Genomic DNA, 22,907 nt, shown 5'->3' on the forward strand with positions numbered 1-22,907 from the left:
TTTCCATGATTTGCTACTACTTTTTACTAGAAAATTTATTTTTATTTTTGATAGGGATACTTGCGAGAAGTAACCGTGAGGTAATCTTCTTGTATCTGTCTCGCCCAATCCTATGCTGAGAATATCGCACTGTATGGATCCTCCGTATGAGGCATAACGATGACTACTAAAATGGAGAACCTGCTACGCTCAGCACAAAGACCTTTCTTCCTAAGCAATTTACGAGGGTATAAAACCTAGCCTACTAATGCTGTAAATGATTTCAGGACTGCCGCCTCTGCATCTCTTAGCTCAGCGCTAGAGTGCAAAAGTGCGTGTGCTCCGACTTAAAGAGAAAACAGGTTTATGAGATAGGACTTATGCATATGCGTCGGCCTCTACCCTTCAGGTAATCCAAGGCACATGCAGTAAAATCCATTCGTCAGGGCCATACAAAAACTCTTAATAATGTCATCAAAATACTATAAGCCTGTACGCCAGTGGGTACTTGCTAACACTGTAACACTGGGTAATGAAATTTCAAATGCAACAGCCAAAAATGCAGCAACTGACCCCCACGTTCGGACGCTTGATGTGCCTCTCCCGTGCTCGATCATAAAAGTTGAGTTCGAGACAGAATTATTGAAGCGTTGGCAACATCTGTGGGAGAGAGAGACTACTGGCAGAAGAGTTTACATACTTGTATTTTTCCCAAACGTTAGCCGGCTTCTAAAACGTGGCTCGCCTCAATTTACTCAGTTTCCAACAGGGCATGGCTTCTTTATGACGGATCTGCATCGCGTATAAACTTGCCACTATATACAAGTAAAAGAGACAACAATGTTTTTACTTCCTTGTACGAAGTAAAAAGGAAGTATTGTAATCGCGAAAAGTTTCAGGCAGCATATTTCAACGAAAATATCCATTTTGACCGCTATCGAATGCAATTTAACGATGTTTTTGCGTGATATCTGTACGTAAGGACAGAATAAAATACTCTTTTCCTTCAAAAAAATTATAAAACTGCTTTAAAATTAATTCTGAAGAGAATTTTTCGTGGCGTCTGTACGAACGTATGTACGTACGTGTGTACGTACGTACGTATCTCGCATAACTCAAGAACGAGTAGCCTCAGAACGTTGAAATTTTGTATATAGGACTGCTATAACATGTACATGTGCACCTCTTATTTTGGTTGCAATCGGCCGCACCAAACGTATATAAATATATTTCTATATATATATCCACTCTGTTACCCGGCTCAGTGATCTCAGTTTCTTTACTCTTATATGTTTGTAAATTGTACATTTGTTTCCTTAAAAATGATTAAATTATATTGTTTTTATCTTCCGGTTAAGGATTTTATGCCTTTAGTAAATCTGTGTGCAATATTTTTAGAATTATCAGCAATTTTAAAGTTGTTTAATTGCCGCTAAGCCTGTTTTTAATAGCGGCCATTGATGTTTACATTTGAAACAGGAGACTAGTGGATTTGTTGCCAATCTAGAGGAATTTAGCTTCCTAACAACAAAGATAACACATTAATTTATTATTGCCAATTAAATCATGCTTAATTCTTTTTGGAATTTTTTCGAGGAAATAAACGTTTGAAATTTACTTCGTAATTTTTAATATAGATATTTTGAGTTTTTATGTATTTTTGCCTTCTCGCGAACTAAGAACTGAATTAATTAAATGAGAAATACTCAATCGTCTGTAAAAAACTGTTTCTTTTTTGTTTTATTTGCTTAATTTCTTTTATACATTGTTCTAGCTTTATTATAGTATTTGAATAGAACATGTGGCAACGATTAGATAATTATTTAAATGATATGCATTTTGTGCATTCTGAGTTATAATATGAATGAAATATAATACTGTTAAGTAAACCTAGTGCCAGAGTGTCACTATGGTAAACAAAGTGAATTTTTAAACAATGCATTTATTCTATTGTGTTTTATGCGCTGTCGGCGAAGTAGGTTTAATTCAATCTAATAAGTTTAAATAAAATGCAAGAAAAATGCGTATAATTTAATTTTCCGTACAAGGAAGACATGTGGTGTAGACAAAAGTTTTTTTTATTGGCTCATCGCAACAATTGTCTGAATTCAGCGTTATTTGTAAGCTCTCTGTTTCTTACATAGACTCATTTTCTTCTAAAACTTTTAGGAAGCACGCCTAATTTCAGTTACGGGCTTTTTTGCCTCTTCTTCATGCTCTAGGTAGCAGCAGACTGCAGTAGGGCTATTTTTTTCTGAGTCATAAGTTGTGAAGCTGTAAGTGGACAGTTTTGAGTTAGTAAAATGATTAAACTTCACTACATAATGGTGGGCAGAACTGTTTGCAAATTAAAGAGTGATACTAGTTATGAGGTTACATGAGTTTCATCCGTTCAAGGTCGCGCAACATGGCTTGTCCAATAGTTAATCCCCATCTGCGGCAGGGGTTATTGGGCTCACAAGGTTACAAATAATGCTGAATTCAGACAATTGTTGCGGTAAGCCAATAAAAAAAATCTGATGTATACACCACGTGACTTCCTTGTACGTAATATTAAATTATACGCATTTTTTCTTGCATTTTATTTAAACTTATTAGATTGAATTAACCCTACTTCGCCGACAGCGCATAAACCACAATAGAATAAATGCATTCTTTAAAAATTCAATTTGTTTACCATAGCGACACTCTGGCACTAGGTTTACTTAACAGTATTATATTTCATTCATATTATAACTCAGAATGCACAAAATGTATATCATTTAAAGAATTATCTAATCGTTGCCCCATGTTCTATTAAGCTTCACGCAGGGCGCTAAGCGAAGCGTCGAAGTACTGGCTACCACGCCAGCCTACTCGGAAGGCCGAAGCCACCTCTCTTTCAGGAGAGTATTGACTACCCCTTTCGGCACCAGGCAGCCGCTCCGTGTATTTTATGCTCCACTGTCATCGTATAATACTAAACCAGTGTATACAACCCCAGCAGGGTAAGTGAAATGAGGGATTAATGCAGTTTAATCAAATCTTCATGGCTATTTGTTTTACACATGTTCATTATGCATCTTCTCGACTCCCGCATAAAATATTGGAAACATTTGCTCTTTGAAAACCACTGCAATAGAGACACGATTTATCACAGCAAGTGCGTTATAATGGCACAGTCTGAGATGGACCGCGACAATTGAGTTAAACAAAGCAGAAACTTTGGCACAATTCAATATGGGTCATTGTTGATGAACAGAATGAACAATGTTCCAGCCAAACATCTGGCGCAAACTAAGAAGTATCGGTACTGCAGACTGTCTACGCAAGAAACTAAAGACTGTAACAGATTCACTACTGGCTTTTGTATTATAGGTTATTCCTCTAAAACAGGGTCGTTGCCAGCACTTCCCCATTGCGATCGTAACTCGTAATATCATCACGCACAGCATTTATTTTTATCTACGTCATTTGAGATTGTACTCCACGTGCTTTCCACAAAGCAAAACATGCCAAAAAGTGAAATGAAGTAGAAGAAAAAATTTGGGGAACACAACCTTTTTTCCCCTAAAACTTGTAAGCATTGGATCTGTTGTTCCCAATAGTTATGAGTAAAATCAGGCAGCAGAAATTAAGTTTGAAGTGTTTACTTTAAAGAACCAGACTATATTGCGGCACTAAACTATGTCCTAGTGTTGCTGTAGGAAAAAAAAATAATAAGAAAATTTTGATTACACGATTTAGGCAATCGCAATAGTCATAATTCAAAATTTGAGTTGTTCGAGTCGAATTTTCGAGTTGTGCAAGTGATATTGTTATAAATATAATTGCTGAAACGTACCCGAAATAATAAAAAACTAATTGACGATACAGTAAAATATTTTATAATATTACACTAAACTGACGATACAGTAAAATATTATATGAATATTAAACTAAATTGACGATATAGTAAAATATTTTCTGAAACAGTTTTAGAATTAAGGCAAGAGCTGTCTTGTTTATTAATAAATTTTCTATTAAAAAACATTTTTTTGGTAAAGAATCTGCATTATTTACCAACCTGTCATTCCAAAATGTGGTTGAAGCACACTGCAACAGTTTCTGAAATCTAGAGTCATTAAGTACTGTAAAAAACACAGCCTTAAAAATGTAACTTTTGCTTTTCCAGAAATTGAATATGACTCTACTACCTGTTATCTGAAAGTGCTGTGCATTATACTATAACAGCACATGCAATAATCTTAATCCCAATTTGGATAATAGAAATGCTGTTTGTTAATGAAGACATATCACTTTTACTTATAGGACTTTATAAATTAAGCATATTAACTCAGCACAGAATTATTTTTTGAGATTATGATGCGACAGAAAAAGAGAAAAATTTTGATGGATTTAATTATTTAGTAGAGATTATAATTTTTTGTTATTCGCATAAAACTGTCTAGATGATGTCTGTAAGATATTTCTTACAGAGTTTAGACAAAATATGCTCATTCGAATTAAACTTCGTTTTTATCTATAAACTTGAATATGGCTGAATTATTATCCAAGGTGATGATAAAAGATCTGACAAAAATGTAAAACCAGGTAGAAGGTACCAAAATAAGCAGAACATTAACGGAAGGCTTAAGATCGCAACAGAAAAGTGTATGCATTTCAAATTGAGCTTGTAGGTGTTGTCACATAAGGAAGGCAAGTAAGAAAGATAGATAAAGAAATAATTATTTTAATGACTCCACTTTTTGCATTAGTGTTCGGAAGCACGACTAGCAATAATAATACAAGATCCACAGCAGCGGTGCATGGATTGGCATACATTAGTAAAGATTTATAGTGAATTTAGTGCATACTTCCAGCAGCAACTGACACTTTGACACTAGATCTTCATCGCATTCAGTGACGGCTACTTTAGGTCATCCTCTTAGAAGAAATCCGTGCATGTCAAATATGGTGGTTGGGATGGCCAAGAAACACATGCACCCGGTCTAATGTAATGCGGCCGTAACTAGACACGGATGGGACAACCTGAGCTAGCAATCGGGTTGCAAAAACATCTATGTGCAAATGGCTAGAGAAACACCGGAAAAAGGTTCCGGCAGAATATTTTGTTGGAAGATGCAGGAGTTTCAAGCGACTAGGTAGAATGGTCCTACTAAGTAGTTTTATTTTATGTCAGCGAAAAAAAATAATGTAGACTCGTTCTTGCTAATCATGCGTCCAAAGCTTATCATGCATCCAAAGATGTGGGTGTAAACTTATTCGAACATGCAAATGTGCAGCCCCATTAGTGAATAAGACATACAGAGTGTAGTCAGGATTTTCTAGGTGTCTGCAGACAAAGGATAAGCGTCTGGTTTCAACACCTGCCTTCTCTGTAAATGTTATGGATGCATTTATTTTTAATTTAGAGTCATTCAAACGGTTGGCGTCTCACTCCGAATACATGTCTAACAGCGCTCGTGTTCGTAACAGGATTATTGTCTTCAAATATATAAACTATAGCTTCTTCCACTGCAGAAGATCTGAAATACTTTTCTCTGCTCATATCATGCCGGTAAGCCCGAAGCAATATAGTCTCGTACATTTCCAGGTAAATACGCTGGAACATTTGATGATTCCACTGCTACCTGCTCGGGAATAGTTCTTTGTTAGGGTCAGTAGACCAACAGGGTTACGCTCTTCCCAACATTGACGTCATTTACTTGCAGAAGTGGAAGAAACGAAGAGAGTAGGTTACGGCGTTCTTTTTGAAAACTAGTAGTTAGTGATGTCATGCAAGGAAAAACCTTGTAGTATAGCAGCCCTGGTTATCTTTTGACAGCTGCTCTGTTTTCATCGCAAACCCGTAGATAAAATGCATGTCAATGAGCTCCTTATTCGTGTAGCAACTCATCGCGCGCTATTTATGTGGGAAATGATTTTACGATTTAAGCCAGCGGATCACTTTCATGTGCCAAGCTCAACAACACCCTCTATCATCACAACGCGTTCTTTCCGCATCCACATTTCAGTCTCTCTGTAAAGTTTTGAAACGTCTTTTGTTTATATATCCAGATAGGAAGAAGCAAAATTTGAAATTTTATAAGGCTATCCTCATAGTTTACTTAACTTACATTATTATAATCAATTAGTTCGCTGTTTGCCACATATAGCATGTATGGTTGGCGGAAAATCCAAACGTGACATTATATTTGAAAATTTCATCGATATCGATTTTATCACCTGATACAGTCCGGAGATCCACGCAGGGCACCGTCCAGATGCGTTTATCTTTCAATCGCTGAGCCAGATCTTTTCTGATGATTGTAATGTGACTCTTGTATCGATTGTTATACTGCGGAATCTTCATTTATATGCCTCAAAATCAGAAGTCCATTATTGTCGCCACTCAGAAAAACGAAACGCTATTAAATGGGGCTTCTCAATATGTTTCAAATTTCCCTCTGGGAGATATCCACAATTTCGTTTCTTACCTCCTTGTTGGGAAGCGGTATTAATTTCTGTGTCCTCATGTGTTCTGAAATTCCTTCGTAGGTGTTCTTCACCACTGGAGTTCTAGTATTTTAAAGTTGGTTTGTACTCACACCTGTTCCGCATGAAGGTACTGATTTGCCTGATTAAATTGTCTAGACGAGCAATCACTTGAACCATTGGCTCCTGGATTATAGCGGTTCTGATTGGGTGATCGTTTCTAAAATTTCCGTGATGGGCTGCCTCTTATTTCATGGCGTACTCTATAACGTTTTTTAAATACTTGAGAACCCTCGTTCACAGGTCTTTGTGTGCCTCAGGTTCTCATGTCCCACCGATGGAGTACTGCAGGTATTGTGCTTCCAATGTTTCTGTTGGGTAGCCCAAAAGGCGAGATGAGAGAGCACTTTGATATCAGGAGCGAGCTTATGGAGAGTTTTCTTGGACTTCTGTTGGCAGGATTTTAACTGCAGCGTGGTGCAGTCTTTTAAACCGTTATTCCAAGATCGCAGCTCCCACGCGCCGAAGTCTAACATCAGATTTTCGGGCAGAGTTTGAGCGATATCCACCACGTCTACTGCTAGAGGATTGACCAGATTTCTAGGCTTTATTTTCGGAATCCTACCCGTTTGCCTTTGAGATTATAGAGAATTCAGTCTTGACAGTAGTTCTTTCCATCATATGTGGATAACTTGAGAGAGAGCCTGGAAGACAGATAGGTACCAAGTTTAAGCCATCAGAATTGAGTTCAGCTTTAATTATGAATACTTGTAAGCTCTTAACTCCCTTGAGGATAGTTGCAGAAATTCTGATGGGTGTTTGACAGCAAAAACGTTCTTTTTTTAATTGTTTCTTGAGAGCAGAAAATACTAATATTTCTCCAATTTCTCCAACTCTCTATGCAACGATATCAATTCTGCCTTCCGTATCCTTGAACGCCTTTTTCTATTATCCACTTTCCATTTCTTCTTGATTTGCCTCAATTTCCTTTTGACAGATTCCATCTTTTTTTGAAATGATTTGCCATCTCTTTCCATCTTTTCTCGTCCCGCATTCATAACCTCGGTAATGGAGGCTATTAACATTGGCATTTAGACCTACTTCTAATATCTAATATTGTTCCATGCGTAAAATTTGGTAGTGGAGAGAACGCACACAGAACCGATGGTTTTTTGTTAAAATATTTTCCCAAAATGTTTCCTAACATTTTAAAATACTGGAACTTTCCCGAAATACCTGTGCAAGATCTTCCAATTATATTGAAGCACAGTCAATAGTTATCACTTCAAAGTGGTAAGGAGGTTAAAGAAAATAGGATGGAAAGCGCAACTAAGGAGCGAAGATCACACTTAAGTCTCTCAAATATCCGAAGTCTACTCTGAACGGAAACTCAGAGTTGATGTTCTCTATGGTCTTACATAGTTTTCCTGTCCATATCAAGTACCCTAAGCTGACGAATATGTTGAATGCTTCTAATTTTTGAGAAGCAAACAAATGTAAGCATAAGATAAAATGTACCTGTTTTTTAATGATTGTCAGACTACAAAATGTAAACAATATTTACTTAATTATACAATCATTAGCAAGCAGATACTTATAAATAATTAAAACAGTCTGCTGGCATATATAATTTAGAAAATATAAATTATCAAAACTAATGTAATTTATTTATAATTATGCACCTATATATAATATATCGAAGTAATTTATTAGGAATACATATTTAGATATACATATATGTGTATATATATATATATATATATATATATATATGAAATTATAATTGTATTTAAAGCAGACTAACAGTTAAAATACCTCAACAACCATGAAAGATTCCATAAGAATGAAATATAGTGTAACAATAAACAGTTTAGAAATTCGATTTTGTATTGTTGTAAAAGTCATTGTAAGAGTGAAAATATTTCATTCTGCCTTAATGCGATTTTTTGCGTTTAATGCGTGTTTGGAGATTTTATGATCACGAATTATATTGCTGTGATATATTAATACTGCAGTTGGATATATATATATATATTTTGAAAAACGAGTCAAAGTGATTCATTTTCTTAATAATTTTGAATTATATTGTTTAATTTGAAGTGCACCAGCACAAAAAAGAAAATGGCTTGTGCTATGCTCCGATGGATGAAAAAGCGTTCGTAAGTAATGAATGTTATGAAAGTTTAATCATATTTAAATATATAATATAAACATTATACATTTACTAATATCATAAATCAATAACTTACTGTAAAACTTTCATTAAAAATGACAAACTAGTTTCATTTCTCACTCTATCGCAGTTCTTATAGTTGTACATAAATGTTTTGTTTACATTTTTTAGTCTTCATCAGATTTGTCACACACTTTATGCCTCGGTCTTTTACTTGTAATGTTATTAGATATTCAATTAATTCTGTATTTTTGATAATATTTCATTAGGAAGATCAAGATGAGCTGGAAGTTAGTTATATCAAGTGTTAAATAAACGTTGTTATTCGTCAAATAGTATTAGCATTATCCAGATAGATAAATGTATTTTTTAATTCTTAACTACTCAAGTTATAAAGAGATATTGTGATAGTAGGTTCCCTCTAAGTTTTTGAAATGTCATATATAATTTAAAGGCATGTTTAAACAACCATTGATGGGTAGTCTCGGCGTAATTCTGATTTCGATTTTCTGCTTTGTTAATTTTCCTTTCAGTTTCCTCTGTATTCATACCAAAAGTACCTCCTTCGCAAAGCAGTAATTTTTATTACTTTTTGCTAAAACGTTTACGAAAATATAACTTTGCGAATGCTCAACTCTTATGCATTAAACGAAAAATGTTCCGATATTTGTTTTCCAATTTGATGCAAAATGTGTATTTTTAAATCACTGATACCTTCTTGTGTTACCGAAATTTATCGTAACGTAGAACCAATATTGATGTCGTATGTTGTGCAATCAGTTGAATAGATTCCACTTTCTGGCTACCCACAACTACATAGTTTTGTTTCGATAAAAAGAGGGGAGATGTATTCATCTCTTAGATATATTTAATCATATTTAATTAAATATTTCTGATTTTTATATCTATAATATAAACAGGATTGCTGATAAAAAATTCAAGTAAACAGTAAAGAAGAAGTAGAGCGAAATGTAACAACCTTTCAGGTATTCTGAAATATCAATGTGAATTTTATACATTTTAGTAGAGGGCTGCTGCCAAAGCAAAATATATACTTTTCATCTACATATGTTTATGAGTTCTGTGCAAACACTGTGTTGTTCAACGTAAACTTCGAGTCCACATCTTTCTGCATTGTGAAGAGTGCTACGTGTATGTCCTGCTGTATTCGAGCGAAGCTTGTTTCTTCCACGGTCATTGCATCTTCAGATCGAACTTGTATGTAATGTGCAGCGTCTTAAGTTGTTTATGCAGTGAAAATTTGTTCTGGCACTTCCACTCGAATTTGACGATGATGCTGAGAGTGTTGTGTCCTTCGCCTACTTGCAATTCCCTCTTCCCTTCATCAAGCATATTCTGTTGACGTTCCACTTGTCTAGTGAGCCTCCTTTTCGCTTCTGCTTCAGGTTCTTGAGCACGCAGTTTCTTGAATTGCTGCTTGTCTTCTGAGTCTCCTATCAGTTTTTTCTTCAGTTTTCCTGAATGCGTAAGATTTCTGGTCATTCTGCTTGCCTACTGAGTGTCCAGTTGTACATTCATTCGATTTTGAAGCATGTAAGTTTACTTGTACATACCTGCTGGGTCTTCTAGTGGTTTTTCCACATTTTTCTGTAGCTCCACATAACATTTGTGCGTCTCTTCTTTGGCTTCCTAATCCATCTCCCGTAATGTCGTCTTGCGTTTCGGCATATTAGTAAATTGAAAAGAATTTTAGTAAATTAACAATTCAACTAAAATGCGTTAAATACCTACAGAAGTTTAAACTGTACTCAGAAAGGAACTATACGATAAATGAAATGAAATTTTTCTAGAAGAAATTATTAAAATGCACTGAAGAACTGAATATGAAATGAACTGTACATTTGAGTTATTGTACACAAAGTGGCTTCTTGCTACCAAAGCAAAAGTTTTAAGTTTCGTTTACACCTGAAGAGGAAATGCATAGAAATACTTCAGTATGAAGAGAATCAGTTCATTCTTTCCAAACAACCATCGGTTAATAAATAATTTTTGATTGCCAAGCGAGGACACAAAGACCTTTGACACTTTAGGTAATATGTATAAGGTCATGATTTAAATTTAATGTAATATAACAAATTTTCAAAATAACAATCAAAGAATTAGTAGCGATAACATAACGTGTCACTTATCGTAACGTGAAACATAAAAGTTGCCAACAACAGCTATTTATTTAAAATATTGACATTAACGAAACATTTTCTGCATACAATGACGTCACATGGAAACGCGTGTTTTGTTCATCTTCACAATATGATCATTATATAATAATAGGTCTCATGTTTGGCAATAGTGTTTTTTAAAACGTACTAATTTCTTCCGAACAAACTCTACGATTTGAAAGCGAGAAGAGGCGGCACAAATAAAGCATTTTTATCTCCTGTAAAGATTTAAAAAGGTGAATCAGAGGCCGATGGTAATTAAGTAGAGGCTTTAATTAATGATGGAATTACTCACACACATGGAACAGCACATTTCTATATATCACACCAAAAGAAAACTACCACGACTGTTGCCAATACAACCTAAGAGAAAAAAAAACAATTATGGTTAATATGCATATAACACCAAATCATAAATTAGGGAGTAAGTGTGATTATTCGCGGCACCCTCCCTTAATCACATATGATTTTACATTTATATCTTAAATAACGTAATCTTGGTTTAGGCAAGCATTTTGTAAACAAATCAGCTAACTGATTTTCACTAGAAGCATATACAAGATTTATATCATACAATTTTACAATATCCCTAATGTACTTTAATTTAATATCCAAATGTTTTAGTGTAGCACAATGAGTTTTATTTAATATTGCTTTAATTACAGACTGATTATCCTCATAAACTGAAACTTTAATATTGTCGACTCCTAAAAGTTCTTTAGATACATTATAAAATACAGTTAGGTCCTGGATAGCTATTGCTTAACCAAAATTTCTGCCTCAGTAGAGGACAGAACAAAAGATGTTTGCTTTTTAACAAAGTCACAGGACAATCATTGAAGAAAATAATATACCCAGAAATAGATTTTTTATCATATGTATCTGACCCCCAATCAGTATCAACATAAACATTTAACATAATATCAGCACTATTAGATTTAGAAAATAATAATTTGAGTTCAGATGTCCCTTTTAAATAACGAAAAATTTGCTTCAGACCAGCCCAAGCACTGTTAGTGGGTTGCTCTTGTATTTAACTCAGACAATTCACAGAAAACAGAATATCAGGACGAGTTGTCATAGATAGGTACAGCAAAGCACCTACAAGTTCGCGATAAGGGCCATGAAATCTTTCACCATTCGCAAAATTTGATGAAATTGACTTCGGCACTAGGGAAGTATCAGATGGCTCAATTTTCCAACATAAGCCTTTTGGCCTAAAGTAAGTTTGTTCTGTGAATATTCAGAACTTATTCCTAGAAATTCATTTGCAACTTCAGCCTGTGACATCTCAAATTCATTTTTAAGTAATTCTATCACAATTCTTACCTCTGAAGCATTAGAACCAGCAATTAGCAAGTCATCCGCATACAGCACAATAAATATTTAACTCTGTATAGTTCTTCTCAAAAAAATAGATGCTCCACAATTTAGTTGTTGAAAGTTTAACTGAATTATAAAATCAGTAAATCTCTTGACCCACTGCCTCGGTGCTTGCTTAAGTCAATAAAGACTCTTAAGAAATTTTCAAACACGACCACTTGTTGTCATTGTAGCCCATTGGTTGTTCCATGTAGATTGTTTCTTGGAGACCATTCAGAAATGCAGTCTTTACATCTAATGCATAGATTTCAAGATTCTTTTGAATAATGATAGCCAGAACAAGTCGAAGTGATTATATATTATTTACAGGAGCATAGGTCTTAAAGTAATCAATGCCTGGCTTCTGTTCAAAGCCACGAGCAGCCAGTCTAGCTTTGTAAACATTGTTTCGTTTGATGCGTAACACCCATTTGCAGGATATTCGCTTTTCATTCTTTGGCAAGTTGACTAACTTCCACACTTCATTTTTGTTAAGAGAAGCTATTTCCTCATCCATGGCTTTCCTCCATAGAACGTGCTCTTCTTTTGGCAATGTTGTTATATCCTCATATGTTACTGTATCAAGAGTTGCCACATTAGCTTCATACATAAAGTAATAATTCAACTTTACAGGTAATTTTGTATTTCTTTTTTGCCTAATAATTTCTTCACGACTTTCTTCAAGATTTTTGGATTCTACATCACTTGAATTACATATTACTTCATTTTTAGCAAGATCTTTACTTTCTATGGAAAAATCATCTTGAGCTGAGATACATTTCTTTTTCTCTTCATTGAACAATTGAACAACATTGAACAACAACACATTTCGAGAAACCACAACATGATTTGTGACTGGGTCCAGTAAACGATAACCCATGGTAGAGTATCCAATAAAAATCATCTTTTTTGATTTTGGATTAAGTTATCAGGAACTCTCATGTATGAATCAGATCCAAACACCTTAATAATATTCAAATCAGGAGGCTTCCCATATTTGAGCTCATCAGGTAGATTTTCAACAGTCTGATTTGGAATTCTATTCTTCAGATATACATCTGTTTGTACAGCATAACCCCAAAAGGAGTTACAAAGCTTTGCTTTACGTATTAGAGCTCGGGCCATCTCTAAAAGATATCTGTTGGCTCTCTCAGCCACACCATTCAAAGGAGGTGAATATGAAGGAGCAGGATCTATCATAATGCCATTTTTCTTGCAATAACAAGCTAGTTCACCAGACACGTACTTGCCTTTCAGTAAATCTAGAAAAATTGTCTATGATTGTAGCAAAATACTTTTGACCTTGCCTAGTGGGTGCATCAATGGGACCACATATGTCAGTGTGTACCATTCTCATCGGCACATGCTCTCTGCTTCTAGGGCTTTTGCTCATAGGAGTTTTGCTAGTATGCACTCTTCACAAAAGCTTGATGGTGGCTCAGATACTGGCAAACAGATTTCTTTTAATACTTTATCAGATGAGTGCCACATTCGCCTGTGCCATAATTCTGCACTATGATTTGAAATATATGTTGAAGCTTTAACAGGTTCAAATTGACTCACATACTGTCCTTTCTCACTGATTTAGCAAACTCAAATTTTTTATTCCTCTTTTCAATAACAGCTACATGATTCTTAAAAATTACACTGTAACCTGCTTTTTGCATATTCTTCACAGACATTAATTAACCGTTCAATTCAAGCACATATAACACATCTTTAAGTAATATTTCTCTTCCATTTAATGTTCCAGGTACTGTACCAATACCTTGTACCTTTGAAACATCATTTTTCGAAGCACAAGCAACAGTTCCAGAAAAATGTTTAATTTCTTCAAACCACTCACCTTTATTACAGATGTGTGTAGACGCGCCAGAATCCAGAATGAAATTTCCAACAGGCTCGCCAAACATGAATGTTACTGTAGCCGATTCTCTGTAATCTGATTTATGCTTAAATCTGCAATCCTTCCTGTAATGTCCTGGGCGTCCACATCCAAAACAAACTAATTTTTTCTTGCAACGCTAGACAATATGACCTTTAGTTTTACATTTGTGTCAGATGATATCACGCTTATCAGCGCTAAAAGCTACGTTATTACTTGAGCCGGAAACACGAGAATCGTAAGAAATTCTCTCACCTTGCAATTCTTCAGAATTCAAGATTCTTTCCATAACAAAGTACAGCGTAAGCATTTCATTTGGCTGGTTCTCAATCGTCGATTTAATAATGTCGTACTCAGCAGGTAGCGACATCAACAACTAAATAATCACATCCATATCTTTGACTTCAGCACCCGAGAGTTGCAGTTCATTTACGATCGCCAACAGTTCTTTAATATGTGACTGCATACTGCAATCTCGGCGTTTCTTCAGTGTCGATAATTTCTTTCGTCCTAATATTTGACTAACAGCACTCTCCTTATGGTATTTATTCTTTAAACAGCTCCTAATCTCACATGCAGAAGATTCACTCGACACGGTCGCCAATATGGCATCATCTAGAAGGGTTAGCAGCAATGCGTAAGCCGTTTTTGCATCTTTGATTTCAGCAACTTTCGTTTCATCCGCTTCAACGTCTAAATATTTATCAAGTTCTTCCGCTGCAAAGACAGCTCCAACACGGCGCTTAAACAGAGAAAAGTTTTTACCGTTAAACGGCTCAACACAATACTTTGTGTTTTCCTCACGTGCTGCTCTTTCAAATTTCACTTAACGCGCGATTCCGTTCCAAGCAGATAAGTTCCACAAAACATATATTAATGCTTCGCCTCTAGCGTGTTCAATATCAGAACCACGCTCTGCTGTAAAGATTTAAAAAGGTGAATCAGAGGCCGATGATAATTAAGTAAAGGCTTTATTAAATGATGGAATTAATCACGCATATGGAACAGCACATTTCTACATATCACACCAAAACAAAACTACAACGACTGTTGCCAATACAACCTAAGCAAACAAAAAACAAATAGGTTAATATACATATGACATCAAATCATATACCAGGGAGTATGTGTGATTATTCTATACATCCCCAGCGCGCGAGACTTCGTCCACTCGGAAAAATGAATGCTAAAATTAGCGTTTTCAGTGATTCTATGTAATATCTCGAATGATTGTCGTACAAAGATGACAATGGTCGAAATGGCTTATCACGAATTTTTGAAATCCAGGAGTACCTCTTTCGAAACTTAAAGTTCCCCCTCCGTTCCGGAATAGATGATATTACAAAGAAACAAACAAAGACGCAAATGCCCCCAGAGATGTTTATAGTGCAGATTCCTGTTTACAATATTCAATTTTTTAAGCCTTTTAAAAACAATTTTTTAAGTAAGAGGAAGCTAAATTCAGACCTTTCCCCTAAGGTTCAAGCTTTTATTGTATTTTTAAATGTTCTTTTTCTCACTGTTACGCAAGTTTTCATTAGGAGGCGTAGGCCGAAAACATTTCAGAATCCTTGCCGTAAATAATGATCATAGGATAAATTGAAATACATATTCGATTCATCTGAATAGAATTTGGGTACAGTTCCTTATACATCAGGGACTATGGCAACTCATATAATAACAATGATTCATTTCAACGATTGTTCTACGAGAATGATTCTTTACAATGCTTATTCGATGACAATGATTATTTGCAACGAATATTAAAAATTGATCACAATGATTACTTAAATAGAATATGCATGTCATTCGTTGACAACGATTATTTTTTAAAGAATCTTATCGCTATACTATAATCGCTTGTATATCGCTATACTCCTGGGGGTTTGTCGGGTATTAAATGATTTAAATGACGTTAATAGGAGCCACTGTTCCAGATCATTTACAAGTAAATTCTGCAAATAGCGATCGAAACCGTTATTTGGAATAATTCCTTTCACATCAGAAAATAAAGCAATTTATATGACGAATTTCAACAAAACTACATGCATTGAATAGCAGAATTACTTACACTGAATGATGATATACCCTAAACTGACAAGTACAACAAATCGCTGTTTGCAGCTCCACTTTTGTCTGACGCTTGTTTTCTAGCTATTGCAGCTATCCATTTAAAGGGAAAAATTTAAATTCTCATCCAATATCGTGGATAACATCTCGCTTTTCAGTTTTATAGCAAATTTCTGTTAATACAAAATTTTACGTAAGTACACACGTGAAGAACAATATTTTAGTGTGCAAATTGATTAGATGTATGTTATATATGTAAATATTTTTTTCTTTTTTTTGCATTAGGAAAGCAGAAAACTTACAACTTTTGAGATAAAACGTATAAATAATAATTTACTAAGTCAACGAAATAATAAAATTTAAAAAAAAACTTTCAGCACAAAAGAAAATCCGTTTCAGCACAAAGAAATCTTTGCAAAGGCTATCCGTTAAATGTTTTATTATCGGCGTGTATTTGAAGAAGACACAAAAGCAGATATACACTACAGAGAACAAATGTTAGGTCCAGTTTCATTTCTAACTCTATTGCATTTCTATTGCAGTACATAAATGTTTTTGTTTACATTTTAAAGATTGCATCAGATTTATCGCACACTTTATGCCTCGGTCCTTTCACTTGTAGTGTTATTAGAAATTCTATTAATTTTGTATTTTTTCTGTTTTTGATAGTATCTCATTAGGAAATTTATGTTTTTTTTTTTTTTTTTTTTTTTTTCCCCAAGATGTATGTGAAATTGGTCAAATAATGTTAAAAAACGTAAATTAAGAAATAATAGCTGTCCCAGCAATGGAGTAAAAATATTTTATGAAACTAAAGCAGAATCTTAAGAGATGGAGAATGAACTTTACAGAGATTAAACATTGTGTCTAATTTGGAGAAGTGCTCCTTTTTCAGGTGGGAGTTAGAATATATTAATAAATATTTAGGCCAGCCGACATGGCCCGGATCCTGAGAAATTACAGATGCTACAATGTTTCAAATCAAATAGAACGAAAAATGATTCGAAATGAGAGTTATATAACTGCTATTGCTGTAAGGAGTTTGCCTCCCATGATATAAAAATAGCGACACACTTAATTGATTACATTAAAACAGCATCGACGTCTCGTGGGGATCGCTGACTAGAATGCCTTCCAATAATTCAAAGATGTTTTCTGTATGGCTTTATACCTATATTTGCATGATATATAGAAACCCTCGGAAATTAACACATAAGCCTCGGTAATAAGTTCTATCGCAATTGAGCAAGATGGAGATTTACGTCAATGTTGAATAGACGTACGCCTGTAACCTTATTTTCCGGTACAGAAAAACTCTCTTCAGAATGTCTCTGTCACATTATACAAATTCCGTAACACTATTAGCACATGCTTTATATTTACCGACTATCATGTAAATGAAAAATAATCTTCAGTGCGCTACACTGTACTAATAAGAAAATTAAAATAAAATATACAGAATTATGTTTTCAGAACGTGCGAAAGACCTATAATTATTATCATGTTTATTATCTGTTTTGAAATCACATTAACATCATTTTTCTGGAGAATTTATGCATAAAGAAATTAATGAAAAAAATGCAAAGTTAATCAGAACTGTCACTTTAACCTCAGTTCAAAAATAAAATTTGCGTAATTAAATGTATAGTGCGAAAGAGTAAGAATTTATTACAAAACAATGCTCTAACGTTCCATATGAAGGGACCTAAATTGATCAAAATGCCGGATGTTTGTAATTTTTTAAGAGAAGGAAATGAAACCGTAAGAAGCATTTTATTTCATTTTTAATGACTATCAAATTACGAAATTACCATACTGAATTATTTATACATTGATTAACAAGCAGGTAGTTTTAAACATTTAAAAAGGCATGCTACTACAAATAATTAAGAAAATAAAGACAAACTATATAGACTAATAAAATTTATTTTGAATTATATGCCTACATATACATATAACATATTATATAAATACGTGATTAGATATTACATAGATGTCTGTGCATATATATGGACTAGAAAGCCCGGCCGTCATGCGAAATGATCGCTGTTCTAGATATTATAAATCGCGATGAAAATGATTTGTGCAAAGGTGTCTGCTAATTCAAACTGAATTACCCAGGACAGGTCGCGAGGACGCCCCTTTGCTTACTGCCCCACGCGGTTTTCCCCTTCTACTTGCTTAATTGCTTAAAGTGCAATGAAGGAAAGCGGTGGCGGTACATTTCTTAAAAGTCACCGCTAGCTCGATAAATAAAGGTGATTTAAATAATAAAATGTTAATTCACACGTCAAAGATCTCTTTGTACACAACATTTCTTGTGTAGATCTTTCCATCATTTTTCAGCTCGCCTTGCAGAAGACCATCCATTATTTTTAATTTTACGTCCGTTCTTTCAAGAACTCTTGAACATGCAACATAAATTTGACCATGTCCAAATGCAGGCTCAGGTCAAAAAATGGCAACACGCTTAAGCGTTTGGTCCTGATACTTATGGATGGTCATAGCAAAGGCAAGTTTTACAGGAAATTGTCTACGTGTCAATTGAAACGGCAATCCTGTACCGTGGCAACTTCACTCCATTGGTTAGTACAGTTACGAAAGCAACCAATAAACTATCCACGACAAACAGACACTTGAACCGCATATAATGAAGATATATATTTACTTCATTATTATTTTATATGTTTTTTCATCATTGCCGATTTTTGCCGGTTGCATATTTCCGAATGCTATTATATATAGATGTTAAATTTATTTATTAAATATTAAATGCACCTGCTCTTGTATTTTTAATTTTTCCGGCTTAGCTTTCTCATAATATTCTTCACGCGCTGAAATGTACGGGGAATAAAACAATTTACAGTTGCGAAAGCAACCAATGAGCTGTCGGTGAAAAACACTTAAGCTGCATATATATAAGATATACATATTATAATTGGATTAAAACCGGATAACAGTTAGAAGTCCTCCACAACCGCGAAAGATTCTGATTCTGAGATAGAAATATTGTTTAACAACCAACATTTAGTTTAGAAATTCCATTGAATTTTGATATTGTAAAAGTCATCCTAAGCGCGAAATTTCTTCATTGTGCGTTAATGCGATTTTTTGCGTTTAATGCGCTTTTGGAGATTTTATGATCCCGAATTATATTGCTGAGAGATATTAATACTGCAGTTGCAGATTACTTATTTTGAGAAACCAGTCAAAGCGACTCTTCGTTTGTAATAATTTTGAATTATCTTGATTAGTTTGGCATCACCAGCATTGAACTGAAAGGGGCGTAACCCGTTCAATCTTGACACGGATGGGAGCAATTATAGTGTTGATGCTTTCTTCTACCAAGGGTATAAACCGTCAAGAAAGTGTCATGGTATACTGAAGCAAATGTCTATCTAAACCAGATAGGAATTACTGTGTCATCAGGAAGGTGTCTCAGACCAAAAGCCTCAGAACGTTTGCACCATTAACTCTATGATAGAAAATTTCTGCGCAGATCAGGCATCGCTGACCTGGATCATGAGGGAAATTTACATCTTAACTATTTTAAAATTTACTCGATACATGACTTTTCTCGCGTCCTGAAAGTTGTTACAAGAAAAAACTGATACAGCGAAAGTGGATATAAAATATCCATAGGAAATTTCGTTGATGCTAGTTTAAGGAGATTCGATGTATTGGAATTAAAATCTGTTAATAGATTTTTTAAACTGTTATAGTCAGCAGATTACATGATATTTCCTTCCTTTTTTCAAAAACAGAAGTAGAGCGAAAAAAATTTCGACTTAAAATAGAGTGATGAAACAATATAATTCTTTTCAAAAATGTTATCCTTGACGTAACATATTTTAGATATAGTTGTAGTATTTTTTTAAAAGATCGTACTATCTTAAATAGCGATAATTATTATTATACGTAACCTGTCAATTCATTTATAACCAAACTTTTTATCATCTGTTTGAGAACAGTGTCGCCTAGTTCAAACATAAATGATTTCGAGGAAGGAGTATTACTCAATGGTGCAAGGTTTCTTAACCAGTAATTTTTTTCACTTTGATTGTAACTTATAAACTGAGAAATTCTCGGCATCCTTTTATTAAAGAGTAATAAATAAACATCAGTTTCTAGTTTCTTGTAAGAACGAATTTTCATTTTGTCGTTGTATGTGTAACGACCTAATCCTATTTTCAGATCCTACGTTCCTTACTGTATTTATATATTTTATTTATTTCATTTCACAGATTTTGCATAAAATTTCTCTGCTCTGATACGCATCTTTAATATTTTTTATTTTTGCAGCTGATGACGTTTTCATTTTTCATCTTCTGTAAATTTGCTTCGCTTCTAGTATAATATATTTATTTCAATATACCTAATTGCTATCAAAAATATTTTGGTTTGATTTCATTGTAGGAAAGTTCTCGCAAGACTTATATATCTACCTAGAGATAGAAATGCTTTCGTGGCAGACGTGTTAAGCAAAATAGAAGGAATTGCAGAATTAAAACGTGGCGTTGCACTTTGTTATCAGCCGCATTACAGATAGAAACTGAGAGATCTGTTTATCTAAACCCGCAAAGTTTTGTTACTTTAGATCACTAGGTTTTTCAAGTTTCTAGTTTTGAATACATTTTAAATGTCCAGACAAAATAAAATCAATTTAAGATATTGTTGAGTGCGAATGGGTTCGTTGTGCATAGAATGCTCTAAATACCAGGGATATTTTAACAGAATTTATATTCCTGGAGAAGCTCTTTACATATCTGGAACATTCGAGAAATCTACTCGTACAGGTCTCCTCTATAGAACAATTATTTATTACTCGTTCAAACTACTTTAAATGTTAAGCGCAAAACATTACAAAGCACATCCAACATCTAACGAGAGAAACTCGCTTGGACATCTCTCAGAACCCCTAAACCGATCTGAAAAGTTCGGATTTTATGCTTTCTTCGATCTTACATATTCCCCCCCCCACATCGTCTGCAGGAAAATGTCTAGTTCCCTACACTTCTCAACAGGCTTCATATCAAATAATTCTCAGGACGATTTCATTAGGCATTCGAATGTCGCCGCCGCATTACTAAATCCAAACGACATCATCTTAAACTGCCAAAGTTGTTGTCCGATACTAAATTCCGTCTTCTCTCAGTTATCAGGATGTCTCTGTAACTGTCTGTATCAGCTCCATTATTCAAATATTCTCAACCACTTGCTTCCAAAACGAATATGGACAATATAGCCAATTCTGGGATTATTGTAGCTGTCTTTCTTCGTGAGGTCGTTCAACAGACGATAATCAATCGAGATAAAGTTGTCTTCTTTCCGACTAGTCACTCGGAGTTACGCAAGGACTCACTGAAGCCTTCATAACGGTGCTTTGCTGCATGTCCTTTGTAAGGTCTGTTATTTCTTGCTGCGTAGCAATCAATAGACGTCTTGGATGTTTCGTGACTGCTAGATGATCACTTGTATCGATTCTACGCTGTCCCGAAATTTTTCGGACTATATTAGAGGATAAACAGCAGAAAACCTCTTGAAATTCTTCAAGAACACTCTCTGCAAGACTGCTGTATCCAACTCCTAATTATGTGTTCAGCAAAAATTCCGAATTTAAGGTTTGCGAAACACAGAGACAGAAGGACTATTGGTTCGTTTAAGGCAGTTCACTGGAGTACGTGCTGCAACGACTTCGCATTTCCTAATGGCATTAGCTTCAGCACTTACGTTGCAAACTGTCACCGGAATGATGGGTCTTTATAAGTCAACGAACGCACAGGCAGGCCACTAGTACTTCTTTCGTGCACTTAAAGTTCTTAGCTATTTCATTATGCCGAACCGGAAATTTCTGCTTTCAGCTATGATTCAGGAAGAGGAAATTATGTTCTATTCAGTGCTATGATCTCGACTCGACGTTTTTGGGAGGTTTTCCAGATGGCGTTAACTTCTTTTTAATTCCTAACAGGACTACATCATCAGAGGATGAATGCAGTTCGTTTTTTGAAATTAAAAGAATTAAAAATTGTATTTCCTTAGAAAGTCTAATCCAAGAATGCAAGGGTCGGTACTGTTTGCGCATAAGCCATGTGATGGTTGGCGGAAATTATAAACGGGACATTCTCGTTTATCTTTACGTCGATGTCGCTTTTATCACCGGACACATTCAACACAGGGAAGCGTTCAGATGAGTTAACCTTTCAAACGTTGAGCTAGATCTTTTCGGGTGATTGTAACGTGATTCCTGTATCGATTGCTATACTAAAGGAAGTTAATTTGTGTGCCTCATGATGAAAGGTCCATTAATGTTACCATCCATAACAGAAATAAAAAGGCTTTTAAATGGGACTCTCGGTTTTGTTTCGTGCTTCCTTGTTGATTAGCAACCTTATCTTACTTGCCCTCGCGCTTTCTGGAGTTCCTTCGTAAGTTTTCTTCCCCACTGCTGTTCTAGCATTTTAAGGTTGGTTTCTTACCACACCTGTTCGGCTTCAAAGCACTTATTTCATTGAGTAAATTATCTACACGAGCTGTCACTTGATATAATAGCTCCTGGGCTGGGACAGTTCTGATTGGGTAATGGTCTGTGCAACTTGCTGGACTACCACATATTTCATGGTGTTCACTATAAGATTTTATAAATATTAAACATTTTATAACTAAACATAGGTAGCATAAGACATTTTGAAGAATCTTATGAACCGTGGAATCAGGTTGGTCAACAGATGCTGTATTACGCGGAACACTAGTGCTGGCGATGGTTTGTAATCTGTCTTCCTCCACTTGCTTAACTACATCTTCC

This window comes from Stegodyphus dumicola, chromosome 12, assembly GCF_044657685.1.
Source record: "Stegodyphus dumicola isolate Sdum_Otavi_A_Nest chromosome 12, ASM4465768v1".
In the NCBI taxonomy this organism is placed as follows: domain Eukaryota; kingdom Metazoa; phylum Arthropoda; class Arachnida; order Araneae; family Eresidae; genus Stegodyphus; species Stegodyphus dumicola.